Genomic DNA, 17400 nt, shown 5'->3' with positions numbered 1-17400 from the left:
GAGATATGGAAAAACTAAAGAAAATAAAGAGCAACAATACCTTCATCTGAAATGCTACAAGCTATACTGATAAATTCAATTTCATATTGAAATGTTGAATACACTGAATACAAAATATTAATGATAGATCAATACAAAAATACTGCTGAAAAATATATATTGTTCAATGAAAATACCCACAAGGCATCATTAAAATCTCAACTGATGTACATTGTTGAAAAAATACAACAGACAACAAAACAGTAGGAAGTCTCGTAGAAAGTTAGAGTTATATGAAGGGAACTGTAATGGCATTTAAAATTTTTTTTATCAATGTGTCATTTTGAAGTATTGATGCAGATTCATGTATATATATACGTGTGTGTGTGTGTGTGTGTGTGTGTGTGTGTGTGTGTGTATCTGGCTAGAATACATAACAAATAAGCTCTACACATCAGGGACATCATTTGCTATTTAATTACATATAAGATGATTTAAAAAGTACAGTTTTTCAAATATCATTACTTTTATATATAAACCAGAAATGCAGTTGATTACTATGTGATGTAATGGCATACACTCAGAATCTTAACAAGCCAGCAAGCATTCACTGATTAATTTGATTGATAGTTCATAGTTATTAAGTAACTATCAAAGCAGCATTGTCCAGTGTTTACACAATCATTACATGATAACATTTCATTCAGTAATATTACAATCATATATTATGAGTCAAAAGAGAAGCCAGGATATGCTTGCAACAGCAGTTGCAAAGAGAAGAAAGTAAACAACTATTCCCTACACACCTCAGATTTTTTCTGAAATGTAGCTCATCAACATATATCAGATCTCTAAGAGCTGTTTCAAATGATTTTCAAATTAATTTCTAAAATTAGTGCTTTGCCCTAAGAAGAAAAAAACATACAGGATTACATAAATACTCAGTGAAATACATGAAATTTAATTATACACTTCATAACTTTTTATATGAATCCCTCTAAATTCTATGATGAAGTAAGTTTCATTTCAGCATTAAATTTCCATTCTCAAAACTGAATAATTATTCACCCACTTGGAACCTTTTTTTACTTGGCACAAATATTTAAGAACTTAGGAATTCATCATCAGTTCATACATATATGTAATCATGTGGCCAAATTATCTGCCATTTTTCTACAACCAAATGCATAAACATATAATGTTTAAAAGAATGCAGAGTTAATATTTTCCTACTCTTTAGTTGACTCTAAACAGATTAGGTATTTCCACAGCACTTAGAAAAATTGATTTGCAGTATTATATAGTGACTACAGAAAAATAAATATGTATGTGCTGTTCATCAAAAAATTAAACCATTTGCTTAAGCAAACAACATTAGTGCTATTCATAGATTCACAGAAATATAACAGTTTTGGTAAATATGACAAACTATAAACTAGCAGTTTCAACAAGAGAAAGGAAGTAATAGAAACGTAGTAGCACACTTTACCACTACGTTGTGCCCAGCTTTTCACTTCCATATCTCTTATCCAGCTCTACAATTTAAATGGCAGGGTAATACAGTATCAACTAATAAAATATCTATTGTCCATCATTTTCTCAAACAAATATTAAAATATTAATAAAAATAAATTGCATATGAAGATATATCCCAAATACAATATTAGAATGTTTCTAGGCAAATAAAGTACTTATGAATATAAAAAATATAAAATAGTATTTGTCAGTTACTCATAGAACTTGTGAAACAAGTTAAATCTGAAAGCCACTACCTACTCTTCTGGCATGTAATCTTGAGTCACTTTATAGTTCATGCTTGAAACATATCATCGCCATCAAGTATGTCTGTATTAATCCAAAATATATATAGTATGTGTGTTTCACATTTATTTGATAAGTTTTACTTATTTACACATGTAAATAGATAAGGACTCCCCAAATCGTTACCAATGTCATAAAAAGATATCAATCCAAAAATAAAGCATTATGTACTGAAATAAAATTCCCACAAACAAAACACATAACTACATGCCATATTATAATAAAGTTACTGTATTTTTAACCTTCCTTAGAACAGTAACAAATGGTCTATATGAAGCAACTTAAGACAAAATCCAAACAACTGAACTTTTGCCATGACAAAAGTGATTCTGACCAAGCATTAATTTCATTTCAAATTATAATAAAGTCCAGTCTCATTGTTAAAAAATGAAAGGCAGAGATAACAGTAATTCTATCTCTACATGTGTCAAGCACACCAGGTATTTTAGAAATTGAACTAAAGAGTTACCTGGTGTACTAGTCATGTACGCAGATAGACACACCTGCACTAGTCCTGACAACGAACGACTACCTAAAATAAATAATTAAATAATTCACAGTTGGGCACATCACATTTCAGGATGCAGATTGCTAAGACTGCCACTTGTTTATAAATTTATATTTAATTTTTTCATAAAATTCCTACAAAGCTAACTTAAAGATATCACAATGCAGAAGTTGCAGTCTATATTTCATCTATACCTTTGTACTAGCATGTGCAAGTTTACAAAGTGTCTCTGTGTTAGTTTGAGTTGTTACTTACTAGCAGTACTAGCATGTGAAAGTTTAAAAAGTGCCTCTATGTTAGTTTGAGTTGTTATTTACTAGCAGTACTAGCATGTGAAAGTTTAAAAAGTGTCTCTGTGTTAGTTTGAGTTGTTACTTACTAACAAGCACTAAGGTATTCAACCTTTAAGCTTAGTTGATACAGCACTAGCTTACTGGGCAAGATGTACAGGTTTTAATAATATCCAAGAAGTAAAAAAAAAGAAATTACCAAAGTATGGACTGATGTCCAATGTGAGGTCTTGTCTGTGAGAGGGGAAGAATGTGGTAGTTTAAGATGTTAAAAATATTCTTTACTAGCAAGTGCTAGTGAGTTAACCCTTTAGTTCAGTGGATAGAGCACTCACCTCGCATGCGAGGTCTCAGGTTCGAATCTGATCTGAGAAAATTACATTAAATTAACTGTCATGAAACTAGTTTTTTCGTGAACACGAGTTAACGCTTCAGGATGAGCCTTGTTTATGAGTGGAAGAATGTGGTGGTTTAACCTGTCAGGGGTTGAAACAATTTATTACATGTTTCATCTGTATTCTTTCAGAGAACTTTGAAATGTACGAGTCAAAAATGTAACCAACTTAGAGTCTAGATGTTCCTCTATACAACTGCCATTGTATTATTGAAGATACAGAGTGTCAAAGCGGAGAATTTTCAAAGCTTGTTGGTCACATGACAATACATCTGAAGTTTTAAGTAGTTCTTTGAAAGGTTTCTTTTGAAATAAAGGACTTAAAACTTAGATAACATAAAACTTCAAATCATAACATACATTATAATGCCAATTTATAATAAAGGTGTATAATGAAATTTGGAATATAACACAATGACTAGCACAGAAAAGTGTTTAAAGGGGTACTCATAGTAAAAGGGTTAAAAAAAGTGAATTATATCTTATTCACATAGAATATGGATAAGTATAGGCAACCTGTACTAAAACAAAAAGAAATATTCCTGAATACACCAAAATAAATATATATTCTTTTTCTAAAGTATGAAATGATTACATCTGTAGTTGTAGAATCTTGCCTTACTAACTTTAACTTTGCATGTTCAAAAAAAAATTGTTTTGATTATTAAGTTAACACCTTCCATTCTATAAAACTGAAATACAAAATGTTTATGTGGCACTCAGATATCGTGGAGATCAGACTTAACAATTATATATACAAATTCTTGGAAATGAAAAACTCATACAAAACTATGAATTAAGTATAACTGAAAAATACCCTAAGATTGTTTTCATGTATTATTTTTCATGTCAGAACTATTTACAAATTAAGTAGCTAATATAATATTTACCACATATTTTTTTGCTACAGATAGAAACCACAATTAAAATTTTTAGCAGAGATTTATGATTAACACATTCCTAGAACACCAATAATATGGATTTATTCATATTTTACCATCTTATTCCAGTGACTTTAGTGTTTGTAATAATACATATACATATAATTTAAGGACAACAAGGAGCCCATTGGTCCATTTAAGCGATACTAAACTCTAAGATAATTGTAAAACACACAAAGTCAGCCCTTACCATTCAAATAATTATCAAGACTTCTCTTAAACTCCTTTTAATTAACTGCATCTATCATATATGAAAGTAACACATTCCAAAGTCCCTCTTAGAAATATAGTTATTTTAGATGGAAGATGGTTCCTACCCTGCCAAAATTTAAACTTGTGTCCTCTAGTCTTACCATTCTCACCATTAAGTATGGATAAAAGATGGTGCATCAATACTACGAATTCCCTTAGCAATCTTAAACACTTCAATCAGATCCCTTCTAACTCTTCTTTTTCAAAGAGAAAAAAATTTCAGAGATCTTAACCTTTCTTCATATGACAACCTTTCCATCCCAAGTATCATTCTAGTAGCTCTACTCTGAACCAATTTAAACAATTCAATGTCCTTTCTAAGATAAGGAGCCCAAGACTGAACACAGTACTCCATATGTGGCCTAACTGATGACCCTTACAATGAAATTATAACCTCTTTAGACTTGTATTCAATATTTCTGTAGATACAATATAAAATCCTATTTGTCCTGCCACTAGCAACAGCACACTGCTTGGATGGCTTAAATGACCGATGAACAATAACACCAAGTTCCTCTTCTTCCATAACACAGTTAAGCCACCTTGTTGAACAAAGTCCATTAATACCATTGTCATAAATAATGTCTTTAAAAGTGTTTTTGGAAGCAGATTTTACAGTGCTGTTACAAATAAAATTAATTTGTTGGGTGGGAAACTAAATTGCTGAAATCACAGAATACAAACACTCCTTTGCATGCTACCTTTCTTCATCCAGAATGTCTGTGCTCTAAAATAGTAGTGGTAGTAGTTTAACATAATTATACATTTTATTTTACCTCTAATTCAACAAAACAGTGCCATTTTGTTTGTAATTAATACAACTGCATTATTTCCCCAAAAATGGACCAAAGGCTGCCTGGAGGGGTCACCTGATTTAACCTTAACCTGATTTAACAGTAGTGTGTTGTCAGTCAGTCAGTCAGTAGACATTAAAATGACATCACATAAGGGACACTTAATGTTTCAACTTGTAATGTTGTAACGTCAGTAAAATGTGCACATGCCAAGATTCACAAAAAGAATTATGCACTCTGTATAATACACAGTGCATCAAAATTATACTCACAATTCAAATTGTGTTATCCTACATGTATTACCTTGCATTTATTTTAGTTAAAAGCTATTTATTTTCTCAACTCACCAAATAAATCAAATTCTTTTGTAATGCAGCAACATCCTCTTCACACCAGCAACACCCAAAACTTTAATATCATCCACAAATTTAAATGAGTCAAGTCAAAGGATTTTTTGTTTATAAAATAAAACTAACAAACATTGAATAGAATTTTTAGTAAACTGGATTTTAAAATTCATGCATACATATACACATTTTCAACTTTATAATACTATATACCTTATAAAGTATAAAAACAATAACAAAAATTATCAATTTTATAAAAGTATTAACTATGTAGCTTTCTAATGATTAAAGAGGAAGGCAATTAATAAATCAACTGTGAGCATAGATTAAACCAATTAGTATCTTGTAAAATAATATTTATTAATCAAAATTATGATTGAATCAATGGCATAAAAATAATCAACTAATCTAAATTATTGTTTTCAATTATTGCATTATTACAGTTTTTGATTAATTTGAGGTTGTGCTATAACTCATAAAAATAATCAGTAAATTTGAATTAGTGTTTAGATATTTACTATTTTTGGTTATTCCAACTATCCAAATCTCAAGTAAGAATAACTAATTAGTTGAATATAATCCTTAATGAATCTGACTGTTAATATTAGCAAATTTCATTAACTGCCAAGCTGTACTACTGTCCATGTGTGGTTTCATGCCAAACTAATAAGATTTCTCACGGTAGAATTACTTGATTGCTCTAAAACTTAGGAACCACCATAACAGAAGACTCACACATCAGCGCAACAATAAAAAAAGGTATTAAAAATTAAAATTGTGTGCATTCAATTAGTAATGCATAAATTCCAAAATATATCTTAATTTTGGTGTTGTGAAAATTTGTACATATACATATATATATATGCATACATACATTCATATATATATACTCATGTTCAACAGTTTAGAATTAAAAGGTAATTTATACCTGAATTGTTGTATCTGAATATGTTTATCATACTAAAGAAAGAGTACCACAAAATGTCTTAAAAAACAGAAAAAATATTGGAAACAGGAATATGAATCACATACAAGAATAATCATATGAGAATAGTTGAATGTAATCGAATAATGAGCCCAACAATTAGTCAGTTAAACATCTGCACTAATTGTTAAACTCTACTGAAGACATTATACTCAAGTAAATTTCTTTGTTTCTACAATAAACATCACTAGTTTAAATGAAGTATCTAATACAAATGTACAATGCAAGTGCTTGGTTGGAAAATATTTTAAAACATAAATAACTATAATATGACATTTGTCTACTATAAAACTTCCAAGATCACAAATTAGACATGCATAAAAGCAAACCCAAATCAAATTTGTATTTATCTAGAACTTAGTTTTCATGGAGTTATTATTTTCCTATACTGAAAATATATTTCCAACAGGTACTTACCTCCTCTCACATGTATATGTAAAAAATTTTTCACATTTCACAAGTCTTGGACTCCCACATACCTCATAATCAACATGGTTCAACTGTGTCTCACATGTAAATCATCATGCAACAACTCTCCACCAATAGGAGTGTGACATCCTCTTGACACATGTGACTCCCTCTATTTGATTCTACCAAACTATCACTTTGAGATTAAGCAGAAAAGAAAGCATCACTTTTCAGTGGGGAGGAAGTGTGAGAAGTGGTAAGTGCCTACTGGAAATATATTTTCAGTATAGGATAAATAATAAATTCTGATACGGTACATCACTCACATGTAATGCTAGAATCCCACAATGAATAGGCAGAGTGACTGGTGCGAGGAATAGAAATAAGTATCTTTCAAAAGCATCTGAAGGACACCCATGAAGTGTGATCCCTATTGGGAAAGAAACACACATGGGAGACTGCACCACTTCTGTAGAAATAGGTGTCACATACATAAGTGGAAAGTGGAGGGGAGCACAACCAAAAATGGAGAGAAAACCAGTTGGGTTGGGATCTAAACCACAGTACACTGGAGTCTCAATCCCATAGGCGAAAGACTTTAGAAGAAATGTCTACAGACAGGAATGTGGGGAAAGCTAAAATGGATGTGCTCCAAGGTGTAGATTGGCTAGGGTGTGATGGACCATAAGCGGCCAGTTAACTCCAGTCCAAAACTAAGCAGTATCGGAAATAGAACCTCCAACCCGTGGTATGAAGAGGGTCCACACTGTCTTTTCCTCAAGATAAGTAAAACCACAACCAACTACACATCCAGGAACCCAAAATCTGAATGACAGTAGGAAGAGATGTGCCAATGTGGCAGGTCACATCAAACTCAATCAAACTAGCACCCTTTAGTTCAACATAAGTCTCAGGCTGTGAAAACACCTTGAGGTGAAGTGCAAGAGGAAGAACCTTCATCTAAATCAATATTATCCTCTGGAGAGGACCCCACAGAAGCCAGCAGACAGAAGTCCTAGAAGGAAAAATATATATAGAAAAAAGAACTTACCCAGTCACAGCCACACCAAAGTTTGAAAGATGGCAACAGTCAGAAGGTGGTACCCCAACAAGGAAAAAACAGCCATCGAATGAAGATAATGGGAGATGAATGTATGAGGAGGAGGCCTCATGCCTGACTGAAGAGTTTCCTCTAATGGATGATTGAGATGAGACTCCAGGAAAAAGGAAGGTGCCTGATTACAGAGTCCACACCTGAATCCAAAGACTCTGGAAAATCTCCAAAAACAAACTATGGAGAAATGGAGCCATCCTGAAGTCATGAAGATAATGGGAAGATAGATGAACCTGTGAAAATATAGCATCCTTCCCAACAGCAATAAAACCATGTGTGAAGGGATATGGCCAAAGAGGACAATAACATCAAGGAGGAGTAAGGAGGAAAAGTATATCCCCTGAAAAAACCCTCTGGGGATCAGTGGAGTGACTCAAAAAGGAGGTGTATGCTAGACAATTACTCTAGGAAATCTGTAAGGGTAAGTCGAAGGTGGGAAAATGGACATGGGAGAAAAGGATAGGATTATCAGGGACAGCCCCTCCCCCCCACACACATAAGCAAAAGTGACCCCAACTGCTGGGAATCGAGAAAGGGTTGATCAGCTTGCTGAATATGCCAAAGCATAATGATCAGAAGTCCATGGAGGATGAGGCATGCTAACACCAGGCCTCAAATAAGAAAGAAAATGCTCAGCATGAATCGTATTGTCAGAAAAAGGAAGGAAAATAAGATATTCTAATGACAGGTGTCATGTAAAAAAATGGAAGAAACAGTATGACATGAAAAAGCTGAAAGCAGAATACACTTGAGAAAGCATATCCAAAAAGGCAGAGTTAAGCCTAGTAGATTTCATAGGAGGCACAGCACAGGCAGAAAGAGGAAAAAAAACTGTCAAAAGCCCCCTTGTTATGAACAGGTTCGGACAATGCTGAAGGAACCCAAACATTTACACGCAAGATGCAGTTGAACCATATTGATCATGGGGGTTCAAAAGGCTTGTGGCATGCAAAAAAATGTTTACATATAGAGGGCAGCACTGAACAAGAATAGTTATACAAGTGAGAAGAGGTAATGTACCATATCAGAAACAATCCTACCTTTACAGCAGTTGAGACTATAATAATAATAATAATAATGGTTTTATCTAAATTTATATATACATTTTAGTTACTAGGAATATGAATTTTCAATAATGCATGCTACAATAAATGTTCTGGAAAAATCAGAACCAAGCAGATCTTCTAGCTTATTCAACCCCAAATAATAGTACATATACCCCAGTAGTACCCAAGTGTCCTAAACACATGCCATTCAAAGTGGTTTGAGATGCAGCCAGCCAGCTTTCATCCATGCAGCACTTTCTGGCTGTAATGTTTACTGTATGAAAATTAGATTCAGTGATGAATTGGTTTATAATAAAATGTAAAGAAACAAATGAAATGGTGAACTAATAGACATGTAGCAATACTAGAGGTAACATCAGTATTATTAGGTCTACTACAGAAGTACTGCAGAGGTGGGATACTTAGATGGACAAGAATCAATTTAGTTCAGTCAAAAAGGTTGAGAAACATTGTTTTAATAAAATAAGTTAATTAGGTTTGAATTCTGCAAGCCTTAAGTTTCACTTCAGCACGTAAGTACAGCAATAATTTGCACAATATTTATAGCTAAGAAAATTCTTCTGAAAGCTCATATTCCATACCTCACAAGGGTTCTGGTTTCATTCATACTTCATCTCAGTTTTCACATTTTTAAAAAAATTATGTAGCACAGTGTGCCATTTCTGTCATATCATATCCATTTAAAAAAACCCATACCTACCAAAAATGGAAATCCTATTTTACAAGGGTTATAAACTTTGAATGAAAATTGGTATAGTAATAGGTGTCACTAGGCATTATCACACAGGAGCTGTACCCCAATTCTGTTTAACAGTGCTCCAAATCCCAAGTTGGTATCTCGAAAAATCAAAATCAATGATCAATATCATACTGAAGAGTCAAAAATTCCCACACCTGTGGGCCCAAGCCTCGAATCTTTTAAGTATCTAGCAACACCTCTAGGTACAGTGGAATGTTTCTATTTTTTCTTGTAATTTTTTTTAATGAATTAAAAAGTATATTTCTAACTTAGAGAAGTTGTTTTAGACAATTTCTTCTATATAAATACACATGCATACAACTAATCTATTTCTCCATAGATACATTGCCTGTGAACTGATTACAGTGAAAAATTTATCAATGGCACATGATGCAGTATACAGAATATGCTAGTCATCATATTTCAAACAAAAAACTTTTATTATGTATCTTTCGAAAATATCCAAAAAATGGATATTTATGAACAATACTATTGTGTTCTTTTCAAGTAAGAACTACTGATTTCTCAGCAAGTATTGGATAGATGTTTCTGCAAATAACGAAATCCAGGAAATAAGAAGAGTGATTTTGATCAGATAACTTAACTGAGTCTTCATATTGTGTGTTAAAATAATGAGGCTGGACAAATTTGAAAAAAATCACAACAATGTCTATTATAAAACACACAGAAAGGAAAACGTAGTGTATACACATGCACATTCTAGGCTGGGCTTAGCCCCACAGCTTTCTCTCTCTCTTTAAGGACACTTCCCATAGAACGAAATACAATGATCTTAAAAATTAGTCTTTACCTCTTAACCTTCTAGTAGAACTGGCTAAAAAAAAACACACACCTGAATTCAACAGGTACACTTGCTTTCTTTGACAATGTCACCTTAGAAGTTACATGTTTCCTCACAGCACTGGTTGACAATTACATTCAGTCAACATGATAATTGTCCAGCCGAGGATATTACAATGCCAATTCTTTTAACCTGAATGCTATATATTACTACAATATACTCTTAGAAGAGACATCACCTACTAAAGAAAACAGAGAAATAAAGCAACTAAAACAAGGTATCCTTAATGACTTTCTGGACCACACATTGTTGCCATTGCAGCATGGAAACTAAATAACCAAAAAAAAATTGTAAATTGTCTACATCACTAAAGCAGGTAGAAAACATATGATATTGCTTGCACTGTTCTTTCTTTCTCTGTTTGCGGCTTCTCCTCAAGTTATTAAATTTAACTTTAAAACTAATCATCTTTAAATTCTATTCCCCAAACACTTAGGTGATCAATGGTCAACACAAACCTTTTAACAAAGAATTACACTAGAGTATAAGACGAAACACTGTAACTTTAAAATGCAATGAACACAATTTTTTGATACAGCAGAATTGTTATAAAAAATACATTATTAAAATAAAATCAAAACCCTTTAACTTTCACTGTTAAACACTGTAATACTCAAAATCACAATTCTTTAATTAAACTATGAATTAATAAGACTTACACTAAAACAATACCTGAAAATTGTAAATTAAATAATTAAAGAAAATAAAAAAGGAATAACTAAAATGCAGTTACACTATTCACTTTAAGAAAGGACAGACTAACACACAAAACTAAATTAAAGAGAAAATTAAAGAAAATCATAATAATTTTCAACTTTAATGATAATTAATGACTGCTCCCTACTCTAGAAAAGGGGGAAGCCTAACTACAAAGCTTAACTAAATGCAGCTAAGTAAGGCTCTTAACTTGTAAACACAAAAATGCTATGTATCAATACAGTACAGAAATTTCTTCAATAATTTAAAAAAACTACCTTCTTCTCGCTAGCACACAACTGTGTGTGAGAGTAAGCAGTGACACCTTAAACATATTAAAAAGGTTCTGCATGTTAAACATATGCAAAAAAATATATATATACAATGGCCCTTTGCTTCAGCTGATCTTTTCCCATTTGTAGAAAGTCCAGACCTCTGTCCATTTAGCTTCCATCTCCTGGTAATGATGCTTGAGCACTGGAATTTGCTCTAAAATGGGCCAGTTCATAATTGCTCTAAATGGCTTAGTAGGGAGTTCTATTCTTGGCACATTCTTGGATTTCTCCTGTGGTCTTTTTGCCAGCGATGCTTCAGAGACTATGATGGTTTAGGTCCTTTGCACTTGTCTTGCAGGTCCAGCTCTTGAGGTCAAAACTTTCTTGTTGATGGCAGCAACTGTTGAATTAGCCATCTGGCTAGTCTGCAGTGCTGTCACCCTGGTCTTCATCACTAATGTCACAGCCTTGCTAAAGCTCTACCTGCCTTTATCTTGCTGGGACTTAAACATCCCTCAAGAAGCATCTAATACCAGAAAACTCTTCTTGAGTTTAAGGATGTAATGATCCCATCAAAGAGATGAACACATCTGTCATCTTCTCTAAGTAGTTGTACTGCACCCCACACTGGGACAAACTACCAGGTCCCTCCTTCCTTTGGTCTTCACCTCCCTGGGCAACATCAACAGCTATACTGACTCCTGTCACTGAGTAGCTTGGAGGCTTGTCTCCTCCAGATGTGATGGTACTGACTTCAAAATCCAGAGCAAAGGACTTATCTAACTTTCTAGCAGTATTAGATCCTTTGTTAGCCATTATTGGCAGCTCAGTCCTCAGGGGCATCAGTGCCAACCAATTTAACAATTCAATGAGCTTTATATACCAAGTATCCTAGTCAATTCTGTCAGGATAACTTTAAAAGCTAAACTATCAGACTGATTCTCTGTTTACCCTGTCTCTACTGGTTTTCCTCTGGATGGCATACATCATACAGTATTCACATCAGCATTAAACATCTCAAGTCACTATAGGCCAAAAGAATCACTGTTGAATGTTAGCACAAATGTGGTTCAACCTTGATGCCATTCAGTCTTTGTGTTTTGCAAAGTCTGGAGTATTTCTTTGCAGAGCTCTGGAAATCACTAGCTGTAGCTCTTTTAAACCCTTATACCTTGTAGGCTGGTAATAATGGAACAGCACACATTCTTGCATTTGTATCTGCTAGGGCAGATGTCACAGGGTATGTGTGTCTGTGCTATGCTTCTCTACAAGTGCTGGTCAGGATTGACCTTGAAGCTCCTGAAGCATTAATTTTGGCATCCATCCTTTGGCAGGGATTTCTTGAAGGTCACCTTTTTTCTGTGGCCAGTATGGCCATGGTTTCAATTCCCACACAATATCCATAATCAGGACATTTCACAAATGGACAAAGTATCACTGTGAGTTGAGATAATCCATCTACATTTATATGTTGAGAACCTAGGCAATAACTATGACAGTCATATTCTTGAAATTTTGTTATCCAATGTGCTACCATCCTTTCTGTATTTTTAAAGTTTACTAACCACTTCAGTGAAGCATAATCCATTTGAATGGTGAACCTCCTGCTATACAAGTTGTCCAAAGAGTATTTTATGTAAACAACCCCAGCAAATAGCTGTATCTTCATCACACAGTATCTAAATTCAGGAGCCATGACTGTACAATTAGTATACATGATAACATGTTCCACTCCATCCTGTAATTGAAATAACACCACTTTAACTCCATCGCCACTGGCATCACTGTTCAGGAGAAACTCACAGTCCTCAAAGGGGTAGGCTAGCACTGGAGTTTCCACTAAAACAAGCTCTAAACAAGCCTGATCACCTTTCATATTCTATCCAAAGTGCACTTTCACTTTCATAAGAGCCAACAATGGTGCTTCTATTTCCAAAAAACTGGCCATATATCACTAGTAGTATAGCACAAAACCAAGTAATCTGTAGAATTCTTGCTTTGTCACAGATCAAGAGCTATCTCTTACTGCGGCTATCTTAGTCAGGACTCTCAAGACACCATCTTCCCCAACAGAATGACCAAAACACTTACATTTTTAAGAATGAATACTTCTCTGGTTTCAGTTTCAAGTCTGACTTTTGTCTGCACTAGAATACCATCTTTAGGTTCTCAGACACTGACTAAAAAGTGTGGCCAAACACTAAAACGTCATCAATGTAGACAAGGCATGTTTGTAGACCCCTGGAGTGTAAGTTCCATAAGCTGCTCAAAAGCAGCTGGTTAATTACACAGACAAAATAGCAAGATGCAGAATTCATATGGAGCACTTCTATGCTAAAAGCAGTCTTAGCCCTACTTTAGTCATCCAGCTTGACTTGCCAGTATCAGGAAAACAGATACAAGGCTTTAAACCTACACCAGCCTTCTAACACATCCAGACATTCATCTTTCCATGATAAATGAAAGGCATCAATCAAATTACCATGTTAACCCATCAGAAGTCTGCTCATAGTCTTGGATTGCCTTCCTTCTCACTATTAAGAGATAAACAAGCACTTTCAAAAAGATGTATGACTCTGTCTTGTAGCATTTGCTGTATTTTGGCACTTACAATCTCCCTGGTGTTCCAAGAAAGTTGAAGCAGTGGTTTCTTTATCAGGCATACATTGCCTGTGTCTATATGGTGTTGAAACAATGTTATTTGAATCAATTACTCTGCTGGACTCACAAATATGTCAACACAGTCATCCAACAAATTGCTCTATTGGGTTCAGATTGTCAGCATAATCATCAATCAACACGCTCATGTGTGTTTATAGTCTCATATCTGCTTTCAGTCCCAATGTGACACTACTGTTACCATTAGTTACTTCCAATTCATTTCTCATACCCATGACCATTACAGCATCTATCTGGATACTCAATCATTCATAACTCCAAAGCAACACTTGAACTTCATCCCTTGTCAGGCAGTTCATAGCCTGAGTTAATGATGTCTGCTTTTTAGACAAGAAACAGATTCTATCATATATGACTTCTATAAACACATTACACGGCACTGACACATTTGACCTTGTCTTGATCAAAGCATAGAATGTCACTTGTTAACATGTGGGTACTATCACTCCCTTTGTTACATATAGTTGAGCAATCCAGTGTTCCACTCAATTTGGGCATCAATGTATAATTTCCTGTGTAACACCAGCTCACCCATTGCACATGCAAAACTCACTGGCAACTTCTGAACTACATCCATCCTGAGTATGCTGATTACCAGTCTCAAGATTAGAAATAACCACTTTCATTCTTCAGATGACTCTTCCTAGACTAAGCTGGAGATCTATCTCTCCTCTAATGTCTAGTCTATTGCCATTTGCCAGAAAGAAGTCAGTATTCACTAGTCATAGCAGTAGTCTCACTACTAGGGCTTGAATGATCACCAGGTCTGATAGGGTTTTCACTGCTCCTGTGTCAACCAAGAACTCAACCTCTTGCCCTTGCACCCTGATCAGCACATGCCAAATTCCACCCATCCTTGAGAGCTGGGCTGACCACTAAACTCTTTGGTGCAAGCTGTACAATGTGCTCCTCAAGCCTGGTTTGGATTCCGTTAACAAAATTCAAAGTGCTGGATTTTATGTAAATATATATAGTTTTATATATATATATAATAAAATTGAGCAAAAATAAGCTTAATGAATGTTTCATATTGTCAAGATGATAAGGTATATATAGTTCAGTCCAACTACTGATACAATAAACAAAAGAATCTGAATTTTTTTTCTGCAACAGTTGAATACTTATGAAAGTAAAAAATATGTTTGTTTGTTGGCAAACTACTTTGTGGTCTTTGGATAAGTCTCAAACAAACTTGGTAGGATGATACATTGGACCAAAGGGCATGTCATAAGTTGGTTATTATCCAGCCCCACCTACCACAACAAAAATATGTTTGTTTAGCTAATGACTCCACAGTCTTGGACTAATATTTCTTCTTAAAATGGAAATTTTTGAGTTCTTTCATTAAAAATGTCAAACATTCACATTTTTGCCAGGAAAAATGACAACCAAAGTACAAGGTCAGACCCTTAAAGTGGTAGGACTACATCTGAAAACTGTTTGCTTTTCACATGGTCATTTCCATGTTGAGTATTCAAGAGTAGGATCACCAAAAAAAAAGTTTCTCTATTTTGGCCAGGAAGAAGGAAGAACTTACAAAGTAGTCTATAAAGAAGCACTCATATTACCAACAAACACTGAGGCTGTAGAAAAGGATAAGTAAAAGTAGTAAAGTAACTGTAACACCAATTCTGTAATGTAGAATAAAGTGGATGTAAAATCAATTGGTTGTAAAGTAAATTACGTGTGAAGTAAATTATGTATACAAATAAAAATTCTTGACTTATTAGTTCAAGCCCTACATTCTATCCTTATGCCCCTGACGTAGGACGGGTGCCTCATCTTGAAAATTCAATAAATTAAACCTTCAAATGAAAACTAGCAGAAAACCATATTATATAAAGACATTATTCAATGGAGCTAATAATAATTAATAGGGAGAATGTATAATGTGTTGTTTCCCCCCTATCTCTAATTCTATCAGCTGTAAATATAATAAAGAAACTTTAGGTAAAAACACAAAATTCTTGGGTTCAATAGATATAGGTTTTTTCAAGAATAATTTAAAAAATTCAAATTGAAAATCAGATTTAGCTTTCAAAAATTTGAGAGGTCATACAGCATGCCTTATACTATTCCAAAGAAGAAAAAAGATTAATTCATTGGCTGTACTTATCATTAACTGGTTAAAAAATGGCACTAAAATGACAGATCAAGATACCAAAACTGGAAGAAAAGGTATCCAAAAAATCAAAAACAATGTGGTGACAAATACATTTTAATATTAAACAACAGACACAAATACATATTAAATTAGGGATTCAATTACAGGTGGGGAAGAAAAAAAGATCATAAATGTTTCCCAAATTAATGTCATGCATGACCATGATAACATCACACATGCTAAGTTGCAATAATGAAGTTATAATAATTACTCAAATTGACTTTTAGAATTTGTTTTATTATTAGAATGTTCCTTAGATCAATAACCACAACTAATGGTTAGTGTGTTAAGTTAATAAAACTGTTAATAAAGCTTTCCCCATGAATTTATTTTTTACAGAAACTTAAAACAGCACATTCCTAAATATAATAACTTTTTTGTTGATAAAACAGATAACATGTTAGAAGGATTCTTTAATGGAGATGACCTTTTGATATATCTTTTTTTGTTTTTGTGGATAATTTTCAGACTTAAAAAAAGATCCACAAAAGTGTACTGAAACCTCATCTCCAACAAAGAAACCTTCCAGCAGTTTGTCTGTCATAGATCCATTTTACCAACTGATCTACCTGCTATACATGACCTTGAAAAACGTTATTTTGTTACTGCAAGAAAGAAAAGATTGATATATTAAACGAAAGAAAAATATCTCTGCTTTACACTGCAAGTATTCATTAGTACAAATTTATTAATATCAGTTTAAAATGTTGTCATAATTATTTAATATAGTGACTTCTCTCTTTGTGTTATTAAGAATTCAAGAAAGCTGTGCACTTTAAATTCGAATTCTTAGAATAAATGTTTAAATCTACTTAATTTTGATTTCCGTAACAAATATTTAATTTTTTTAGATATATTTATACATATACATATTTTTTATATATTTACAATATGACATTGCATTACTGGATATATTTCTTAATAAAAACCCGATTTTACATTAAATGATTAGTGTTCGAAATGACATTTTCTCGCTGGACCCCAAGTCACCATAGGTTTCATTTTCAGGTGGAGAAGTATATCAGCTAACATAGCAGAAAATATGAATACCATACAACTTTAAAATGATATTCACCTAATAATAC

The sequence above is a fragment of the Limulus polyphemus genome, unplaced genomic scaffold (genome assembly GCF_000517525.1).
Source record: "Limulus polyphemus unplaced genomic scaffold, Limulus_polyphemus-2.1.2 Scaffold4350, whole genome shotgun sequence".
NCBI lineage: Eukaryota > Metazoa > Arthropoda > Merostomata > Xiphosura > Limulidae > Limulus > Limulus polyphemus.
The sequence above is the reverse complement of the archived record's forward strand: the minus strand, read 5'-3'. Positions refer to the sequence as shown.